Source organism: Cnephaeus nilssonii, assembly GCF_951640355.1.
Source record: "Cnephaeus nilssonii genome assembly, chromosome: X".
Classification (NCBI taxonomy): domain Eukaryota; kingdom Metazoa; phylum Chordata; class Mammalia; order Chiroptera; family Vespertilionidae; genus Cnephaeus; species Cnephaeus nilssonii.
Window position 1 is genome coordinate 86,151,085 of NC_137071.1, and position 23,192 is coordinate 86,174,276.

Genomic DNA, 23,192 nt, shown 5'->3' on the forward strand with positions numbered 1-23,192 from the left:
GAGCTGGATTCCTGATTGCCTCTCCCTATTTTGCTCCCCAGCTTCCACAAAACCCCCTTCCCCTGCACCACAGCCTCGGTGAGTGTAATTGAAAGATCCTATGCACTGGGTTTAGTGAGTAAAAGCAAGAAAATTATAAAGTCAGAGCAACCGTGCCACAGCGGGTCTCTCCCTCCCCCACCCTCCACCCCCACCACCGCATGGCCAGTGCAGAACTTCAGGCTGCCTTTCTGGGCACAGCCTCCCATGGCTGTGGGCTTAGATCTAGAATCCCCTGCTGCCAGCCGGCCTATGGATCCCCTTCCTCATTCAAGGGCTACAATGACCCAAGGGCCGCAGATTTGGTGGGGCACAGTCTACCTCTGAGACTCTCGTCCCAGCTGCATGTGTTTCTCCCTCCAGTCCAGATTCCCAATCCCACCTCTCTCCAGGCAACCTCTGACCTTTCTGTCCATGGATTGTATCTCCACCTGTGTTTAATTCATCTATTCCAGGTGGATATTATTTGATTCAGCTGTTCCTTTTATCTGCTTCGTGAGAAGACGCAGGGCCCATCCGCATATTCGGCGCCACTTTGTCTCCCCCTGGACGAACTTTTTAGGCACCCGCGGCTGGGGAGGCTGGAGTCTCAGTGCTCGTGGGTTCACAGCCGAGGCAGCTTGTCCCTGGCCAGAATGGCTGTAGGGTCCTGGGTGGTGTCCAAGGTCTCCCCAGGTGGAGGTGAGCCTGGGCTCCCAGTCACAGCCAGTCTCCCCTTCAAGATGGCATGGTCTCTGTGGCGCCGGCTGCCCTGGGATAGATTTCAGTGGTAGTAGAGGCTGCCCATCCAGGGGAGTCTGGTCTGCCAGTCCCAAAAGCCCTGCAGAATATGACTGCCCCTCACACACACACACACACACACACACACACGCCCCACACATCCATGCACTCCCCTTTCACTCCCTGACTCACACTCTTTCTCTCACTGCTGTCCTGTAGGCCACCATCTTGGATCCTCTGTAGCTTTATTTTGATAAAGACATGCTGAATACAAAGAGCAGACACTGAATAACTGCACAAATTAATAAGCATAAATCAAATAAACCTATTTTTCTTGTTCTCCAAAAGTGAAATATTTCCTATTGCATACACCAAACAAGTCAGTACAAGACTAATCTTAATAGATATTAATCTATATATATAAAAGCCTAAGTGACCATTACCACCAGTCAATTGAACAACTGGTCGACCAGTCACTATGATGTGCACTGACCACCAGAGGGCAGACACTTAATGCAGGAGCTGCCCCCCTGGTGGTCAGTGCACTCCCACATTTAACCTCCCACGGCCCCTCTCCCTGACCAGCCGGCCTGATCAGCCCCGATTGGGACTGGGCAAGATGGCCCTGATCGGCTCTGATCGCCGGCCAGGTCGAGGGGCCCCCACCTGTGCACAAATTCGTCCACCGGGTCTCTAGTAGAGAGAATAAGATAATGTCATTTGAATGAGTAGATTCATATATCAGCCCGATCTTTGTCTAAGTACATATACTTGGAAGAACTTCCATTTCACACACATCTTGGAAGTTTATAGTTATAAGAAAACCAAACTAAAGGCACTTAGGAGAACGGCTTGTAGTGAGTGCCCTGTTCATCTCCACACTCATAGTACAGCACACTTTCCATGGCTTGTCTCCTTACCTATACTCTGAACTATAATAGAATAATTCTAGGGTTGCAGTATTGTGAGCTTTCCTTTCAAGATATCAGGGAATTTCTATGGCTCTTGTTGGAATTGTATTTAGTTTATTCAAGGGAGAAAGAGCAAATGAAACATCTCAATTTAATAAGAAATTGGATTCATACCAACGTGTGTGTTTGATTACATGATTTTATTGATTAACTTGAAAGAAAAAGACATTATTTTGTTTTTCCAATTAAGTATCTGAGGAAATAATTATTTCCACCTTGTCATGGAGGATCTAAATGCTTTAAGTGAATCACCTTCATTAACTTAATTCCAGGTTTGGCAATAATAGAGGAATAAAAGACCCAAATGATACCCAAGATTACAATGGTTATGAACTGAAATGTACTCCTCTTTAAAGCAGAGAATATTCAAAATTTCCAAATGGAAGGAGTAACTTTCAAAACTGTTTACATTTATATTACATAATGTTACATTACATAATTTACATAAATGATTCCATGCACAAAATACTAATGAGAACTTGGATTAGACTTTTTCAAATTGACAAGTTTGCAGCTAGACTGATGGGATAAATGAGCTCAGAATTTACATGCATAAACTAGAGAAAATAATAATTACCTAGCAGATTGGTCGTAAAGGTTCAATGACAATAATACATATAAAGCACACAGGGGGATCACCAGCTGTTAATAGGAAATAAATGGCCGTTCCCATGTCTTCAAAGGTAATTCAAAGCAATCCTTAAATTTTTGACATTTCAAGAAATGAGTTTTTAAACAATAGCTCAATTATTTAGCAAATGGATTCAGTGCAAGGCCAACTTGTACCCCCTATATTATTTTAACCAATAATCCAAGAATTCGTTTCCATTCCTAATTTCATATTTTCAACAAGATAGAACAGAGCTGTCCCATCCCCTCCACTTCCTATCAGCATTCCACTTTTTTCTACCCAGCTGCCAATTCTGTTTCTTCTTTCTATTGGCCACTATTCTCAGCTGGTTACCATAATTTCTACAATATATCAACTGATAATAAATTCTTCTATTTCTCTCTTAAAAGAATTTGGATGACAGAAAAACAACCTCTCAGCCAAACACATCCATTTTTAAAAGTGGAAACAATATAATTTGTGGGAAGGTTTCTGTAACTTCCCTCATTTTTATCCCAGTATCAGAGCTAGGATAAGGTTCCTAGATGGGCCAAGGTAATGAAGGGCCCATGCAGTCTGCTCTGAGATGCCTTGTATGGTTAAGTTTTCCCACCTCCCCAAATACTAGCTCTGCCTTTATGTTTGAGGGGCTTGATGTAACTATAATTTGCATTTTAGCTTATTTACCAACCACCTCTTCAAACCTGGCCAAGAAAACTAAATTGGCAAGTGAATTAATTGATCTAATTATATTAATTCACTTGACAATTTAATTTCATATAAGGATTTCAAACCATACTCCTTCCAAATAGGGCTAACTGTAGTTTCTATTAGAAGTAGCTAAAAAATCTTAGTTCCTACTTATAAATTCGGGGGAGGAAGAAGGGAATATTACATAAATGTCTACCATGGGCACTCATGTAGTGACACATTATATATTTATTTTTAAATATATATATTTTTTAAAGTTTAAAAGAAATCTTTATTGTTGAAAGTATTACATGTGTCGCCTTTTTTCTCCCATTGATCCCTTATTGCCCGCTCCCACCCCTCACCCCAGGCCTCCACCACCCTATTGTCTGTGCCCATGTTATATATGCATACAAGTTCTTTGGTTGATCTCTTCCCACCCACCTCCACCTTCCCTCTGAGATTCAACAGTCTGTTCCATGCTTCTTTGTCTCTGGATCTATTTTGTACAACAGTTGATGCACTCTTTCTTGATGCTCTCATTCCCGTTGATCTTAGCAAGCAAGTTGGCTGGTGTTAGCAGGAAAAAGTGGTCTTGGTACAGATCTCTCCCAGGTGGTTCAGTGTCTCCTCACTGATGTTGATTTCCTATGTCTGGGCATGGATTTTAATGACCTGTTTCATTTCCTGTGGAGTGTACAGCATGGTCCGGGTGATCATTTCTCAGTTCAGAAGGTTGAGAGGGATGCTATGAGGAGAGGTGATATCCTCAGCGCCCCTGATGACACAGTTGTCTCAGTTAGATGCAAAGATGACAATGGAGGCAATAGAAGATTCCTGGGCCCAGTGCAGGTAGGTGAAGCACTCAATGTCCAGCATGTGGACCTCATTAACAAAAAGCATACCTGGAACCAGCACAGCAATGTCCTGATTAATGTCCTTGTTCACCACCTTGTTAATCTCCCTTCAAAGTTTGCTCATGATTTCTGAATTCTTTTTCTTGTCCCCACTGGGCTGGGTGTTGGCCATGTCCAAGTCATGCAAGGTAACGTCCTGGATGGGCTCTTTCTTCCTTGTACACATCCCCCTTTGGCAAGAGGACATACTCTTCAGCTTCAAGGTTGAATTCTGTATCATAGGTATCACATCTGCCCTGCCTCTTTATGGCTCCACTGTTGGCTTCAATGTAAATCACATCTCCAGCCTCCACTCTCTCTTTCTGCAAACTTTCAAAAATGCTGGGGAGAGCATTATGCTAAGTGAAATAAGCCAGGCAATGAAAGAAAAATACCACATGATCTCACTCATTTATGAAAAATAAAGAACATTATAACCTGATGAACAAAAAGATAGGTACAGAGGCAATAAAGCACCAAACAGACTGTCAATTTACAGAGGGAAAGCAGGGGAGTGTTGGGGAGTGGGGGGAAAGAGATCAACCAAAGGACTTGTTTTCATGCATATAATCACAACAAATGGACACAAGACACTGTTGGGGGGGATGAGGACATGCAACAGGGGGTAGGGGAGGCTGGGAGAAGTTCAATGGAAGAAAGAAAGGAGATATATGTACTACTACATGTAATACTTTAAACAATTTTAAAAAAAGCCAAAGGAACCAAACAATTAAATATATTTTTATTGATTTCAGAGAGAAAGGGAGAGGCAGAGAGAGATAAAAACATCAATGATGAGAGAGAATCACTGATCAGCTGCCTTGTGCACCGCGCCCCCCCCCCTTACTGGGGATCAAGCCTGGAACCCGGGTATGTGCCCTTGACCAGAATCAAACCGAGGACACTTCAGTCTGCAGGCCAACACTCTATCCACTGAGCCAAACTGGCTAGGGCTGTAGTAGCACTTTAAATATTACACATAAAAGTGCTCGGATCTGGCCTATTCCATTGATACTTTCAATCATCTCTCAATCCCACTTACTTGCTTGCAGAAGTTATATCTAAAAACTGAAATGTTGATATTTTCCCCTTAGGCTTTCTTTGAAAAAGACCAAAAAATTCTTCCTCAAATCGGGATGTGTGGGAAGGGAACTTGAAGGCAGCCACAACCCCCTGGTTGCTCTTTCTTGAAACACTGCGTAGCATGGGTAAATCTGCCAGACTTGTCTGCCAAGCAAGTATCTTCAGTATCAATCCTTTCTTTTCACTCTTTTTGAATAATATTGTGTATCTCTTAGCAACGCCTTGGCAATAGCTTAATATCCTTTACAACATGTTTCAGTAAGAATTATTCAATATTTGTCCAAAGAATCAAATCTTATAAAGAGTAACATACTTTAAGTAAGCAAGGTTTTTAAAAGTGATACTGCAGAGCCTCATTGCTCTAAAGGGTATCTGAAAAGGCATTACTGCTCAGGTAGCCCACCTCTAATGTAATTAAAGTTGTTTCATTTATATCTATTTTATAAATTGAAATTCTTAGGAAGATGTGACAAAAATGAAAAAAAAACTGAAAAACTGATATATAACACATATACATATATATATATATATATATATGTGTATATATATACATACACACACACACACACACACATATATATATATATATATATATATGTGTATATATATACATACACACACACACACACATATATATATATATATATATATATTTCCCCATCCGCATTAGGTGATCAATGTATATTTTTAATGGAATTTTCCATTTTGATATTGCTCTACCATACACTAAAGTATAACACAACACAAACCCAAATAGGCACTTCTCCGCCAACATCAAGCTATCTTTCCCAGGCCACCAGTTAACTTTAATAGGGCTCATTAACCACCTGCAGAAATAGTATACACTTTAAAAAATTTCTAGGTCCTAAAATTAATTCTTCAAAGTCCAGATCATTGTTGACATAAGAATTGTGGGGGACTTATGAAAAGTGATGGATGAATAACTATTTTTACCATAGTTACTCACTTGACAGTATAGAGACCTAGCCAATGCATGGCCTTTGATCTAGTTTGCCTATATTAGTGAGGTGTGTGTGAAGTTGTGACATCTAATAGATCCAAAAGAAGGAGAGTTGTGCTAACTCTAGGCAACTAGTACCCTAGGGTAGAATAAATGCTTGAACTGAAGGTAACACTGAAGACACTGCCTTAAGCAGGTGAATAATATACAAACATTCCATGATATGAAATGTGAGTTACAGAGTATATTACAGTTTAGCCTGCTTAGGCTGCCAAAACAAAACAACAGATTGGGTGGGTGAAACTACAGTTTCTCAGAGTTTTAGAGGCCATAAATCCATGAACAAGGTGCCAAGTGAACACACACACACACACACACAGAGAGCATTTTTGTGTTTCTTCCTCATTTTATAATGACACCAAAGCCATCAGATTAGGGCCCTACCCTTATGACCTCATTTAATCCTAATCCTACCTAATAAAATAATAATATGCAAATTAACCATCACTCAGCTACACCCACAAGCCACGCCCACCAGCCAATCAGAGCGAGTATGCAAATTAAGCCCAACCAAGATGGCTGCGGCCACAGAGAGCAGGAGAGAGGCTTGGGTTTCCCCGGCAATAGAGGAAATCAAGCTTCTGAAGCCCTGGCTGGCCTAGGCCTCCATTCCAGGCTACAAAGTTTCAATTATAGAAGGTAAACAAATCCAAACAGAAATGGCAGCAGCCAGCCACGGAACGAGGCTGGCCACTAAGGCCTCCGCTTGGGTCACTGGGGGGCGTGGCTGGCCTGCAAATCACCACAGGCCCCTCGCCCAGGCAGCCCCATGCCCCAAGGGAACCCCCACCCTGATCTGGGACACTCTTCAGGGCAAACCAGCTGGCCCCCACCTGTGCACCAGGCCTCTATCCTAAATAATAAAAGAGTAATATGCAGATTGACCATCACTCCAACACAAAAGATGGCTGCCCCCATGTGGTTAAAGATCCTGCTCCCATGTGAACACAAGAGGGCCACCACAAGATGGCCAGCAGGGGAGGGCAGTTGGGAAGGATAAGGCATGCAAGGGAGGGCAGTTGTGGGCAATCAGGCAAGCAGGGGAGGACAGTTGGGAGGCACCAGGCCTGCAAGGGAGGGCAGTTGAGAGGGACCAGGTCTGCAAGGGAGGGCAGTTGGCGGTGATCAACCCTGCAGGGGAGGGCAGTTAGGGGTGACCAGGCCAACAGAGGAGGGAAGTTGGGGGCAAACAGGCTGGCAGGGGAGCAGTTAGACATCAATCAGGCTGGCATGGGAGTCGTTAGGGAGTGATCAGGCTGGCAGGCAGAAGCATTTAGGGGCAATCAGAAAGGCAGGCAAGCGAGCATTTGGGAGCCAGCAGTCCTGGATTGTGAGAGGGATGTCCGACTGCCCACCGGGATAGGGTCTAAACAGGCAATTGAACATCCCTTGAGGGGTCCCAGATTGGAGAGTTTGCAGGCTGGGCTGAGGGACACCCCCCGACCCCGTGCACTAATTTTGTGCACCAGGCCTCTAGTTACTTTGTAAAGTCCCCATACCAAATACCAACACATTTGAGATTAAGGCCTCAAAATATGAATTTGGGAGGAACATAATTCAGTCCATCACAAAGAGTAATACTGAGACTTACCACTTCATTACCCTTATCCATGGACCATGGACACAGTCTGGAGACAAGACTCAAAATATAAGCAGAATTGTGGAATGACGAAAGGAACATTCCCTTGCTTAAAATCTCTCCTTCACACTACTGTTATGATACTGACCACTTTTCCCTCCTTCTTCCCTTAAAATTCAAATCAGTCTTATCCTCTTGCTTCAGAAAAGGAAGAAAGGACTGAAATAGAAAATAAAATCTTTCTCCAAAAATCATTTAAATGAATACTTACTACCAGAGAAGGGAATGGTGGCTCACCAGCTTTTCTCTTCAGGGTTCTACTGTTAAAAGATTCTACTACACATTAATTCATCAAATTCACCAGTTGTCATTTTAGGAAGGTACAGAGTCTGGTCTTGAAAATATGAGAACCATGTTTGCATGTTTCAGGAGTTCAGGAAGTATTGTAGTAAATTCTTATGCAGGTAAGAGGGAAGATTCTCCTAGCGCACTCCCAAATGGGGGGCCTTGAATCTGGTAGAGCCAGAGAAGGAAAGGCTCAGCTATCAGACCAAAAGGGGCAGTTGAAAGGTGGCATAAAAACCCAGTGGCAGGAGAGACACAAAATCAAACTACCCAAGTTACCTGTTAGCCTAAGGAATATTCTGCATGCTAAATAAGAATATGAGTTAGTGAAACTCAGAACTCCAAACCAAAATAACCACTGGGGCCTGCTCAAGTAGCAAAAGTTACCATCTCCAAAACTGAGGACCTAGTATGTACTAAATACATATATGCTAAATTGAACTGAAACTTGGACTCACTGTGCCTGCATCTTTGGCTTAGATACTTCATGGCATTTACCAGTACTTATGGTTGGTTGCTTATCCTATCTAATAAAAGAGTAATATGCAAATTGACCATCACTCCAACACACAAGATGGCTGCCCCCATGTGGTCAAAGATGGCTGCCCCCATGTGGACACAAGATGGCCACCACAAAGATGGCCAGCAGGGGAGGGCAGTTGGGAGGGACCAGGCCTGCAAGGGAGGGCAGTTGGGGGCAATCAAGCCTGCAGGGGAGGGCAGTTAGGGGTGACCAGGCCAGCAGAGGAGGGAAGTTGGGGAGACCAGGCCTGCAGGGAAGGGCAGTTGGGGGGGGGGGACCCAAGCCTGCAGGGCAGAGCACTTGGGGGGGACCAGGCCTGCAGGGGAGGGCAGTTGGGGGGACCAGGCCTGTACAGGATGGCAGTTAGGGGTGACCAGGCCTGCAGGGGAGGGCAGTTAAGGGCAATCAGGCTGGCAGGGGAGCAGTTAGGCATCAATCAGGCTGGCAGGGGAGTTGTTAGGGGGTGATCAGGCTGGCAGGCAGAAGCAGTTAGGGGCAATCAGGAAGGCAGGCAGGCAAGCAGTTGGGAGCCAGCAGTCCTGGATTGTGAGAGGGATCCCAGATTGGAGAGGGTGCAGGCTGGGCTGGGGGACACCACCCCCATGTACGAATTTCGTGCACCGGGCCTCTAGTCTGTTATAATCTAACAATGTATATGTTAACTAGCTTGTCTATATACCTTGCATATCTCAAAAGTAAGGACATATATAAAAAATAAGGAGCATTTTTTTTATGATGACAGTGTACAGTTAGTTATCCTAGGCACTATTGCCTTCATTTTCCCTTTGAGGGGTGAGGAAGAAAAAGAAAACCTTGCCTTTCTATGAAACATTTACATTACTGAGGATTTTTCATTATTTCTCACAGATTGTTATACACACAATTTCAAAACACAGAGGGGCACCAAATCATGGAACCCTTATTTCACCAGCCCTTGTCTGAGAGATGTAGGAGTGTGTGTGGGTGTGGGGGGCGGCGGGGAAAGGACCTATCATTCACAGCTTCAAGCCATTGCCATATATTTGGAACTTGAGGTGACCAAGAACAAATCTAACCCACCAGAGGCTTTCTTTATGATTTCTCTTTTCCTCTATTTAAGCCAACAGACAAAGCCCTGCATACCAATTCCCCAGCTGCTCATGGTGCCAAAGAAATTTCAACACCAAAATCCATGTGGCCCTGGAGAATAAGAAACAGCACATGCATTTGTCGCTGTTTGATTAAAGCTCAAGTGCTGCATCTTAGAAAGCTCTTGCCCTTTAGAAAGCTCCAAGTCCCTTAGGCCATGTGTGCCTTCGATTGCCAACCCTTCAAAAAGCCTGAGATTGCCTCTTCTGCCTCATCAAAGGCTGGAGAAAAAGGGTGAGGAATTTTAACCCCAGTTGTATTAACATACCACCACAAACATTTCAGGAGAACTGGAGATGTGACCTTTGCATATGCAGATTATTTTAGAAAAATGCATGTACATCTTGGTTGTTGAGACATTTATAAACATATATTAAAATATATGATAAGCCTTTTCCTTATGTCAGGGATGTGCCATTTGCAGTATGAATAACATAAGTAGAACTTCAAAATGACAGGGTTGTCTGATATTTCAGCAGGAACTTTCCAGTTAGTAGTCTTTGTATTTTATTTTATTTTGTTTTATTTTTATTTTTTCCCATTTTTTAATTAAGGTATTATATATGTACATATCTTACCATTGCCCCCCCCACCCCACTCCCATACATGCCCTCACCCACCAGTGTTTTGCGTCCATTGGTTATGCTTATATGCATGCATACAAGTCCTTCGGTTGATCTCTTATCTCCCCCACCTCTCCCTAAACTTCCCGCTGTAATTTGACAGTCTGTTTGATGCTTGACTGTCTCTGTATCTATCTTTTTGTTCATCAGTTTATAATGTTCGTTATTATCCACATGAGTGAGATCATGTGGTATTTTACTTTCATTGACTGGCTTATTTCGCTTAGCATAATGTTCTCCAGTTCCACCCAGGTTGCTGCAAATGGTAAGGATTCCTTCTTTTTTATGGCAGCATAGTCTTCCATTGTGTAGATGTACCATAGTTTTCTGATCCAGTCAACTGCTTACGGGCACCTAGGCTGTTTCCAAATCTTAGCTATTGTAAATTGTGCTGCTATGAACATAGGGGTGCATATATCCGTTGTGATTGTTGTTTCTAGTTTCTTAGGAAATATTCCGAGGAGTGGGATTACTGGGTCAAATGGGAGTTCCATTTTCAGTTTTTTTGAGGAAACTCCATACTGTTCTCCATAGTGGCTGCACCAGTATGCATTCCCACCAGCAGTGCACGAGGGTTCCTTTTTCTCCGCATCCTCGCCAACACTTGTCGTTTGTTGATTTGTTGATGATAGCCATTCTGGCCGATGTGAGATGGTACCATATTGTCATTTTGATTTGCATCTCTCAGATAATTAGTGACTTTGAGCATGTTTTCATGTGTCTTTTGGCCTTCCTTCTGTCTTATTTTGAAAAGATTCTATTTAGGTCCATTGCCCATGTTTTTATTGGATCATTTATCTTCTTTTATTAACTTGTATAAGTTGCTTGTAGATGTTGGAGATTAAAACTTTATCAGTGATAACATTTGCAAAAATGTTCTCCCATACAGTGGGCTTTCTTATTGTTTTGTTATGGTTTCTTTTGCTGTGAAAAAGCCTTTTATTTTGATGTAGTCCCATTTGTTTATTTTCTCTTTAGTTTCCATTGCCCTAGGAGCTGTATCAGTGAAGAAATTTCTTCGGATATGTCTGAGATTTAGCTGCCTGTAGATTCCTCTAGTATTTTTATGGTTTCCCATCTTATGTTTAAGTCCTGTATCCATTTTGAGTTTATTTTTGTGTATGGTGTAAGTTGGTGGTCTAGTTTCATTTTTTTGCATGTATCTGTCCAATTTTCCCAACACCATTTATTGAAGAGATTGTCTTAAATCCATTGTATGTTTATGCCTCCTTTGTCAAATATTAATTGAGCATAGTGGTTGGGTCGATATCTGGATTCTCTATTATATTCCCTTGGCCTATATGTCTGTTCTTGTGCCAGTACCATGCTATTTTGAGAACAGTGGCTTTGTAATACAGCTTGAAATCTGGTATTGAGATCTCTCCTACTTTATTCTTCTTCCTCAGAATTACTGTGGCTATTTGGGGTCTTTTTTTTCCAGATGAATTTTTGGAGAGTGCTTTCTAGGTCTGTGAAATATGCCGTTGGTAATTTAATGGGGAGTGCATTGAATCTATAGATTGCTTTGGGTAGTATGGACATTTTAATGATGTTGATTCTACCAATCCATGAACATGGTATGTACTTCCATCTGTTTATGTTTTCCTCTATCTCTTTTTTCAGTGTCCTGTAGTTTTGTGCATATAGGTGTTTTACCTAATTAGTTAAGTTTATTCATAGGTATCTTAATGTTTTTGGTGCGATGGTGAATGGGATTGCTTTTTTAGTCTCTCTTTCTGTAAGCTCACTATTGGTGTTTAGAAATACCATAGATTTCTTGGCGTTAATTTTGTATCCTGCTACATTGCCAAATTCATTTATTAAGTCTATTAGTTTTTTGATGGAGTCTTTTGGGTTTTTTATGTACAATATTATGTCATCTGCAAATAAGGACAGCTTTACTTCTTTTCCAATTTGGATGCATTTTATTTCTTCTTCTTGTCTAATTGCAATGACTAATACTTCCAGTACTATGTCAAACAGGAGTGACGAGAGTGCACATCCCTGTATTGTTCCTGTTCTTAGGGGAAATGGTTTCAGTTTTTGCCCATTGAGTATGATGTTAGCTGTGGGTTTGTCATATATGGCTTTTATTATGTTGAGGTATGATCCTTCTATTCCTTCCTTGTTGAGTGTTTTTATCAAAAATGGGTGTTGGATTTTGTCAAATGCTTTTTCTGCATCAATTGGTATGACTATGTGATTTGTATCTCTCAATTTGTTTATGTGATGCACCACGTTTATTGATTTGCAGATATTGTACCATCCTTGCATTCCTGGGATAAATCCTACTTGATCATGGTGTATGATCTTCCTGATGTACTGCTGGATTCGATTTGCTAGAATTTTGTTGAGGATTTTGGCATCTATGTTCATGAGGGATATTGGCCTATAATTCCTTGCATTTTGTTGTCTTTATCTGGTTTTGGTATAAGGGTGATGCTGGCTTCATAGAAGGAGCTTGGAAGTGTTCCTTCCTGTTGAATTTTTTGGAATAGTCTGAAGAGGGTAGGTTTTAGTTCTTCTTGAATGTTTGGTAAAACTCCCCTGTGAAGCCCTCTGGCCCCGGGCTTTTGTTTGCTGGAAGATTTTTGATGACTGCTTCAATTTCTTCCATAGTTATTGGCCTATTGAGCTGTTTAGATTCTTCCTGATTGAGTTTTGGAAGGTTATATTTTTCTAGGAATATGTCCATTTCATCTAGGTTGTCTAGTCTTTTGGAATAGAGTTGTTCGTAGTATTTTTTAACAGTCTTTTGTATTTCGGTGAGGTCTGTTGTTATTTGACCTCTTTCATTTCTGATTTTGTTTATTTGGGTCCTCTCTCTTTGCTTCTTGGTGAGCCTTGCTAGAGGTTAATCAATCTTGTTTATCCTTTGAAAGAACCAGCTCTTGGTTTGGTTGATCTTTTGTATTGTTTCTTTGGTCTCTATGGCATTTATCTCTGCTCTAATCTTTATTATTTCCTTCCTTCTGCTTTCACTGGGATTTTCTTGTTGCTCTCTTTCTAACTCTTTGAGTTGTAGGGTTAGGTAAGTTATTACCATTGTTTCTTGTTTTTTGCAGTCGGCTTGTAGAGCTATGAACTTCCCTCTCAAGACTGCTTTCGCTGTGTCCCATAGATTTTGGATTGTTGTGTTTTCATTGTCATTTGTTGCCATGATGTTTTTTATTTCTTCCTTGATCTCTCTGGTAACCCAGTCATTGTTTAATAGCATGGTGTTTAGTCTCCATGTGTTTGATATTTTGATTGTTTTTATTGTAGTTGATTTCCACTTTTATGCCACTGTGATCTGAGAAGATGCTTGATATGATTTCTATCTTCTTGAATTTGAAGAGACTTTGCCTATGACCCCACATATGGTCTATCTTAGAAAATGACCCATGTGCACTTTAGAAGAATGTATATTCTGTGGCTTTGGGGTGAAATGTTCTGAAGATGTCAATTAATTCCATCTGGTCTAGTGAGTCATTTAGGATTGATGTTTCTTTGCTGATATTTTGTTTAGAGGATTTGTCCAATGGTGATAGTGGGGTATTAAAGTCTTCTACTATGATTGTATTGCTGTCAATCTCTCCCTTGATATCCTCCAGGAGTTTTTTTTTTTGTGTGTATTTGGGTGCTCTTGTATTGGGTGTGTATATGTTTACCAGAGTTATTTCTTCTTGTTGGATTGCTCCCTTCAGTATAATGAAGTGGCCTTCCTTATCTTTTGTTATGTCCTTCACTTTGAGATCTATTTTGTCAGATATTAGTATTGCTACCCCAGCTTTTTTTCTTTTTCATTTCCATTCACCTGAAAAAGCTTTTTCCATCCCTTTACCCTCAGTTTGTGTGCATCTTTTTTTCTGAGGTGGGTTTTTTGTTGACAGCAGATATATTGTTCATGTTTTCTTATCCAATCCATTATCCTATGTCTTTTGATTGAGGCATTTAATCCATTATACATTTAAAGTTATTATTGGTACTTATTTGTCGCCATTTCTATTTTTTACCCCTGTGTTCCTTCTTTGCTTCCTATTTTTTTTTTTTTTTTTTTTACTGCAGACACTTTAGCATTTCTTGCATTGCTGGTTTGGTGGGAATAAATTCCCTCGGTCCTTTTTCATCTCTGAAGCTTCTGATTTCACCTTGCTGGGTACAGTATTCTTGGATTCAGACCCTTCCTTTGCTTGTCTCTGCATATTTCATTCCATTCCCTTCTGGCCTGATGAGTTTCTGTTGAGAAATCAGTCGCTAGTCTGATGGGGGTTTCTTTGTATGTAACTTTTTGTCTCTCTCCGACCACTTTTAAGATTCTTTGTCGTTGGTGTTTGCCAATTTAATTATAATGTGCTTTGGCGTTAGTCTTTTGCAGTTCATTTTGCTTGGGACTCTGTGAGCTTCTTGGATTTGTGTGGGTTTTTTCTTCCCTATATTAGGGAAGTTTTCTGTCATTATTTCTTTAAACAGTTTTTCTATTCCTTGCTCAGTTTCCTCTCCTTCTGGAAACCCTATTATGTGGATGTTGTTTTGTTTAGTGTTGTCCCAAAGTTCCCTTAGGCTCTCCTTCTGCTTTTTCATTTTCTTTTCTAGAAGCTGCTCTACTTGGGTATTTTTTCCCACCTTGTCTTCTAGCTCACTGATGCGGTCCTCTGCTTCTTCTAGTCTACTCTTGATACTTTCTATTGAGTTCTTTACAGCAGCAATGTCATTTTTCATTTCTTCTTGGTTCTTTTTCATTTCCTCTTGGTTCTTACTCATATTGTTGAATTTGTCTTCCATTCTTTTCAGCCACCTCATGACCATTTCTCTGAATTCTTTCTCTGACAGGTTGCTTGCCTCTATTTCGTTTACTTCCTTTTTTGGTGATGCCTGCTTTTCATTCACATGCTGGCTGTTTCTTTGTCTCCCCATGGTCTCTCTTCTCCGGATGTCTGGTTATGCAGTTTTCTCTCTCCTTTCCATGTTGGAGTGTCGAGTTCCTCTGAATCCACGTGTTTGCACCAATGCGGACTGGTGTTCTGGGGATCGCAGGTGTTTGGTGGTTGCCACAGTTGTAGATTTTCAGGCTTCCAATAAGATCCACTTTCCCCTTCAAGATGGTGTGGTCTCTGCATCTGAGCTTGTAGCTCTGGGAGGGGACCCAGCTGCAGTGGGGGCTGCCCAGTCAGGGGAACCCTGTCCAGCAGTCCCCCACCTTTTCCTGAAGTATAGCTGTCCCTTAACTCGCCAACAAATACGCCCCATGCAACCCTCAGCTGTTCTTTCTTTCTGCTCCAGGACCATGCTCGGGACCCATCTGTCTATTCCACCGCCATTTTTCTTCCTCAGTCAGTCTTTGTACTTTAGAGCAGCTTTTATTATTATTATTATTTGTTTTAGTTTACAGAAAAACTGAGTGAAATGTACAGGGTTCCTATACACCCTCTCAACACCCTCCCCCACCCACTCCACCCCACACAGTTTTCCCTATTGTGAACATCTTGCATTAGTATGGTATATTTGTTACAACTGAAGAACCAATATTGATACATTATTATACTAAAGACCATATTAGAATTCACTCTTCATTGTCATCCATTCTATCAGTTTTGACAAGTGTAGAAGGACATGTCTTCCCTGTTATAGCATCATACAGAAAGTTTCACTGCCCTAAACATACCATGTGTACCACTTATTAATCCCTCCCTTTCCTTCAACCCCTGGTAAGTACTGATTTTTTCACTGTCTCCAGAGTTTTTACTTTTTCAGAATGTCTTAGTTGAAAAAAAGGTATGCAGCCTTTTCAAATTGGCTTCTTTCACTTAACAATATGCATTTATGGTTGCTGCATGTCTTCATGGCATAATAATTTATTTATTTTTATTGCTAAATATTACATTATTTATAAATGTGCCACAATTTACCATTCACCTACTGAAGGACATCTTGGTTGCTTCCAAGTTCTGGCATTTAAAAACAAAGCTGCTATAAACATCTGTGTGCAGGTTTTTGTTTGTATGTAAGTTTTTGACTGCTTTGAATAAATAGTGAAGAGTGCAATTAGATTTTATACATATATAGCCAAATTTTCAAAAGTGGCTGTGCCATTTTTCATTTCCACTAGCATTAAATAAAGTTCCAATTGCTCCACATTCTCACTAGCATTCACTGTTCTCAGTGTTTTGGATTTTAGGATTTTACTACATCTGTAGCAGTTATCTTGTCATTTTAATTTATAAGTCACTGATGACATATGATATGGATTATCTTTTCATATGCTTATTTTTCATCTGTATATCTTCTTTGGTGAGGCATCTATGCAGGTCTTTTGACCACTTTTTAATTGGATTGTTGTTTTTATTGTTGGGTTTCAAGAGTTCTTTGTATATTTTATATACCAATCATTTATCAGATATGTATTTAGCAAAGATTTTCTCTCTATCTGTGACATTTCTTTCTATTCTCTTAACAGTATCTTTAGAAGAGCAGATTTTAATTTTAATGAAGTCCAAATTTTGAATTTTTTTCTTCAGTGTACTATGCTTTTGATATAATATCTAGAAAAGATATCACTAAACCCAAGGTCACCTAGATTTTCTATTTTATCTTTTAGATGTTTTAAATTTTATATTTAATTCTATAATCCCTTTGAGCTATTTTCTGTGAACGATGTAAAGTCTGTGTCTAGTCTAATTTTTTTTTGCATGTAGATATCCAGTTGTTACAGCACCATTTATTGAAAAGACAACACTTTCTCTATTTGGATTTTCTTTGTTTTTCATTTATTACTTTGTCAAAGATCAGTTTACTATATTTGTGTGGGTCTATTTCTGGTCTCTCTATTTTTGTCCCATTGGTTTGTCTATTGACCAATACCACACTGTCTTTGCTACTGTAGCTTTATAGTAAGTTTTTAAGTTGAGTAGTGTCAGTCCAAGTTTTTTCCCCTTTCTGTATTATGATGACTGTTTGGGGTCTTTTGCCTTTCCATATAAACTTTAGAATCTGTTTGTCAATATTTACATCATAACTTACTGAGATTTTGGTTGGGATTGCCTGAAATCTATAAATCAACTTGGAAACAACTAACATATTGATAAGACTGAGCCTTTCTTAGTTTTGGAGCTTTCCACATTTAGATCTTGTACATATTTTGTTAGATTTATAGAAAATTATTTCATTTTTGCATAAATGTAAATGGTATGTTTTAATTTCAAATTCCAATTGTTCACTGCTGGTATACAGGAAAGCAATTGACTTTTGTATTAACCTTGTATGCAACAACCTTACAATACTTGTTTATTAGTTCCAGGGTTATTTTTTTTAAGAATTTTCTAGAAAAACAATAATGTTATCTGTAAATAACAGGTTTATTTATTCATTCCCAACATATATACCTTTTATTTCCTTTCCGTATCTTATTGAATTATGTAGGCCTTCCAGTATGATGTTGAATGGAATTGGTAAGCAGGAATGTCCTTGTCTTGCTACATACTGTTCTCCTCACAGGCTGCACCAGTCTGCAAAGGATGTCCTTGTCTTGCTCCGGATCATAGCTACAAAGCATATAACTTATCACCATTATGTATAATGTTAGTTGTATGTTTTTTGCAGATGTTCTTTATCAAGATGAGGAAGTTCTCTATTTCCAGTTCGCTGACAGTTTTATCATTAAAGATGTAGAATTTGTCAAATGTTTTTTGCACACCTATAAATATGACCACATGATTTTCCTTTTCTAACCTATTGATGTGATGGATGTTATTATTTGCCAACAAAAATTTTGAAACCTAACACTTTATAATAATACTAGAGGCCAGGTGCACTAATTCGTGCATGGGTGGGGTCTTGTCACCCAACCCAATGGGGGCCCATTGGGCTGGGCAGGGCTAGCAGGGGAGAGGATGCAGGAGGCTGGCAGGCCGGCCCCACCCCTGATTGGGGTGGGAGGGCAGATAGGGAGTGGGGCCGATGTAGGGGGCTGAGGGCAGTTGGCCAACTGCCCTGCCCCTGATCAGGGTGGGGAGGCTGATTGGGGGTGGGGCCAGTCAGGGGGAGGAGCTGTGGGCACTTGCGGGGGGTGTGATCTGGGCCGCGATTGGGGCACCCATCTGGCTGGTTGTTGTCTGTGGCAGTGTGCGTCATACAACAAGTCATTCTGGTCATTCTGGTTGTTTCGTCATTCGTATCACTTGGTTTTTATATATATAGATAATGTTGATGAAATCATAGCATATATTTAGGCATATCAGGCAGCCATTAATCAGGGTTTCAAAAAGTATTTAATAACATGATAAAATGCTAACATAATAAAAATTGAAAGAGTAGGGTATAATAGCCTGGTGTGTATAAAATACACAAACACATTTCTCCATATGTTATACCCACACATCACAAACAAAAATTTTTAAAAATTGAAAAACATGGCACATAATAGATGAAGAGAACACTTGTTTATAGTAAAAGAAATGAAGCAAGAAGTCAGAGCATCCCTTTGTTCAGTGTCAGCTGGGAAAGTGAGTGCTGGGTGACCTATATTTTGCCACTTTGCAAATTTCCATGAATAACCAGGAAAGCACTGAGTATTGATTTTATTTTATTTTATTATTACTCTTTTCACTTTTTAAAAGTATTATTTTTTCTTTAATGATTAAGGTATTACATATGTGTCCTTATTGCCCCATTGCCCCCCAACCCCCCACTCATGCCCTCACTCCCCTGGTGTCTGTGTCCATTGGTTAGGCTTATATGCATGCATATAAGTCCTTTGGTTGATCTCTCCCTCTTACCCCCACCCTCCCTTAACTTCCCTGTGAGGTTTGACAGTCTGATTGATGCTTTACTCTCTCTGGATCTGTTTTTGTTCATCAGTTTATGTTGTTCATTATATTCCATAAATGAGTGAGATCATGTGATATTTATCTTTCTCTGACCAGCTTATTTTGCTTAGCATAATGGTCTCCAGTTCCATCCATGCTGTTGCAAATGGTAAGAACTCCTTCTTTTTTACCGCATCATAGTATTCCATTGTGTAGATGTACCACAGTTTTTTAATCCACTCATCTGCTGATGGGCACTTAGGTTGATTCGAAATCTTGGCTATGGTGAATTGTGCTTCTATGAACATAAGGGTGCATATATCCTTTCTGATTGGTGTTTCTAGTATCTTGGAATATATTTCTAAAAGTGTGATCACTGGGTCAAATGGGAGTTCCATGATTAGTATTTTGAGGAAACTCCATACTGTTCTCCATAGTGGCTGCATCAATCTGCAATCCCACCAGCAATGCACGAGGGTTCCTTTTTCTCTGCATCCTTGCCAGCACTTGTTGTTTGTTGATTTGTTGATGATAGCCATTCTGACAGGTGTGAGATGGTACCTCATTGTCGTTTTGATTTGCATCTCTCAGATAGTGACTTTCAGCATATTTTCATATGTCTCTTAGCTTTCCTTCTGTCTTCTTTCGAAAAGTATCTACTCAGGTCCATTACCCATTTTTTTATTGGGTTGTTTATCTTCCTTTAGTTAAGTTGCATGAGTTCCCTGTAAATGTTGGAGTTTAAACCCATATCGATGATAACATTGGCAAATATGTTCTCCCATGCAGTGGGCTTTCTTGTAGTTTTGTTGATAGTTTCTTTTGTTGTGCAAAAGCTTTTTATTTTGATTTAGTCCCATTTGTTTATTTTCTCTTTAGTTTCCATTGCCCTAGGAGCTGTATCAGTGAAGAAATTGCTTCGGATATGTCTGAGATTTAGCTGCCTGTGGATTCCTCTAGTATTTTTATGGTTTCCCATCTTATGTTTAAGTCCTTTATCTATTTTGAGTTTATTTTTGTGTATGGTGTAAGTTGGTGGTCTAGTTTCATTTTTTTTTTGCCTGTATCTGTCTAATTTTCCCAACACCATTTATTGAAGAGACTGTCTTGATTCCATTGTATGTTCTTGCCTCCTTTGTCAAATATTAATTGAGCATAGTGGCTTGGGTCAATTTCTGGGTTCTCTATTCTTTTCCATTGGTCTATATGTCTGTTCTTGTGCCAGAACCAGGCAGTTTTGAGAACAGTGGCTTTGTAATACAGCTTGATATCTAGTATTGAGATCCCTCCTACTTTGTTCTTCTTTTTTAGGATTGCTGCAGCTATTTGGGGTATTTTTTTATTCTAGATGAATTTTTGGAGAGTTTGTTCTAGATTTTTGAAATATGCCATTGGTATTTTATTGGGGATTGCATTGAATCTATAGATTGCTTCCTGTAGTATGGACATTTTAATGATGCTGATTCTACCAATCCATGAACATAGTATGTTCTTTCATTTGTTTATTTCTCCCTCTATCTCTTTTTTCAGTGTCCTGTAGTTTTCCACGGATAGGTCTTTTACCTCCTTATTTAAGTTTATTCCTAGGTATCTTAATGTTTTTGTTGCGATGGTAAATGGGATTTTTTTTTTTAGTCTCTTTTTCTGTAAGTTCACTATTGGTGTATAGAAATGCATAGATTTTTTGGCGTTAATTTTGTATCCTTCTACATTCCCGAATTCATTTATTAAGTCTAATATTTTTTGATGGAGTCTTTGGAGTTTTCTATGTATAGTATCATGTCATCTGTGAATAATGACAATTTTAAATCTTCTTTTCCAATTTGGATAACTTTTATTTCTTCTTCTATAATTGCTATGGCTAGCACTTTCAGACCTATGTCAAACAGGAGTGGTGAAAGTGGACATCCCTGTCTCATTCCTGTTCTTAGGTGAAATGGTTTTAGTTTTTTCCCATTGAGTATGATGTTGGCTGTACGTTTGTCATATAAGGCTTTTATTATGTTGATATATGATCCCTCTATTCTCATTTTGCTGAGGGTTTTTAATCAAGAAAGGGTGTTGTATTTTGTCAAATGCTTTTTCTGCATCAATTGATAAAACTATGTGATTTTTATCTCTCAATTTGTTTATGTGATGTAATATGTTTATTGATTTGTGGATATTGTACCATCCTTGCATCCCGGGAAAAGTCCTACTTGGCCATAGTGTATGATTTTTCTTATGTAATGCTGGATGTGATTTGCTAGAATATTTTTGAGGATTTTGGCATCTATGTTCATGAGAGATATTGGCTTGTAATTCTCTTTCATTGTGTTGTCTTTATCTGGTTTTGGTATTAGGGTAATGCTGGCTTCATAGGATGAGCTTGGATGTGTTCCTTCCTCTGGAATTTTTTTGAATATTCTGAGGAGGATAGGTTTTAGTTCTTCCTTGAATGTTTGGTAAAGCTCCCCTGTGAAGCCGTCTGGCCCCGGGCTTTTGTTTGCTGGAAGCTTTTTGATGACTGCTTCAATTTCATCCATAGTTATTGGCCTATTGAGATATTTAGATTCTTCCTGATTGAGTTTTGGAAGGTTGTATTTTTCTAGCAATATATCCATTTCCTCCAGGTTGTCTAGTTATGGGTATTTATTTTAGCGTTACAAATCAATTTCCACAACTAAAGGAATTCATAAATATGGAACCCATAAATAATATGTATGAACTTTATATATTCTTATTCATATATACATATAAATAATGATGTTGCAAATTGTATAAAATGGGAAATAAAATATATTTATAGTAAATCTATTACAGGCCATTGTAATTTGTATTCTTTTTACTTTACTGTAGTTTTGCAAATTTTCTTTTTTTATGTGAAATATTTATTGCAAAGTCAACAAAAATGGAGATAATTTTTCTAAACCTAAATGTTATTTAAAAATGGCTAATTATGGTATGTTACTCTCCTAATATAGAATACTATGCATTTTTAAAGATTACAGTACTCCCTTTATCTGCTAGGATAAATTTCAAGAGTCCAGTGGATGCCTGAAATCACAAATAGTACCAAATCCTATACAGGCATAATGCGGAGATATTGTAGGTTTTGCTGCAGACCATTGCAATAAAATGAATGTCACAATAGAGCTAGTTACACAAATTTTTTTATGTTTTCCAGTGTGTATAAAAGGTATGTTTATACTATAATCCAGTCTATTAAGTGTACAATGGCATTATATCTAAAAAACAATATACATACCTTAATTAAAAATACTTGATTGCTAAAAAATGCTAACCATCATCTGAGCCTTTAGTAAATAGTAAATTATTTACAAGTGGAGGGTCTTCCCTCAATGTTCATGACTGCTGACTGACCAGGGTGGTGGCTGCTGAAGGTTGGGGTGTCTGTGGCAATTTTTTAAAATAAGACAATGAAGTTTGCATCGTGGATTAACTCTTCCTTTCACGAACAATTTCTCTGTCACATGTGATGCTGTTTGATGGCATTTTACCCACAGAACTTCCTTCAAAAGTGGAGCTAATCCTCCCAAATCCTTAGTTGCTTTATCAACTAAGTTAATGTAATATTCTATATCCTGTGTTGTCATTTCAACAACCTTCACCGCATATTCACCAGGTGTAGATTCCATCTCAAGAAACTGCTTTGTTTGTTTATTCATAAGAAGCAACTCCTCATCTGGTAAAGTCTTACCAGGAGATTGCTGCAATTCAGTCAGTCTTCGGGATCCACTTTTAATTCTAGTTCTCTTGATATTTCTACCACATCTGCAGTTACTCCTTCCACTAAAGTCTTGAACCCCTCAGAGTCATCCATGAGGGTGAGAATCAACTTCTTACCAACTCCTGTTAATGTTATTTTGACTTCTTTCCATAAATCATTAATGAGCTTAATGACATCTAGAATAGTGAACCCCTTCCAGAGGTTTTCAGTTGACTTTTCACAGATCCATCACAGGAATGACCATCTATGGCAGTTGTAGCTTTATGAAATGTATTTCTTAAATAATAAGATGTAAAAATCAAAATTAGTCCTTAAATCACAAGCTTAAGAATGGATGTGGGGATAGCAGGCATGAAAATAACATTAATATCATTGTATATCTCCAGCAGAGCTCTTGGGTGGCCAGGTGCATTGTCAGTGAGAAGTAATATTCTGAAAGAAATCTTTTGTT

General features: G+C 39.4%; 1 pseudogene across 1 annotated transcript; it reads right to left on the reverse strand.

Annotated features, from left to right (window-relative positions):
* Positions 1–3,678: 3,678 nt before the first annotated feature.
* LOC307095350 (ruvB-like 1) lies at positions 3,679–22,649 on the reverse strand (annotated as a pseudogene). Its single transcript has 2 exons — positions 22,512–22,649; positions 3,679–4,285 (listed from the first exon to the last, which is right to left on the reverse strand). The product of its transcript is annotated as a ruvB-like 1 (transcript).
* Between the last annotated feature and the right edge of the window lie 543 nt (positions 22,650–23,192).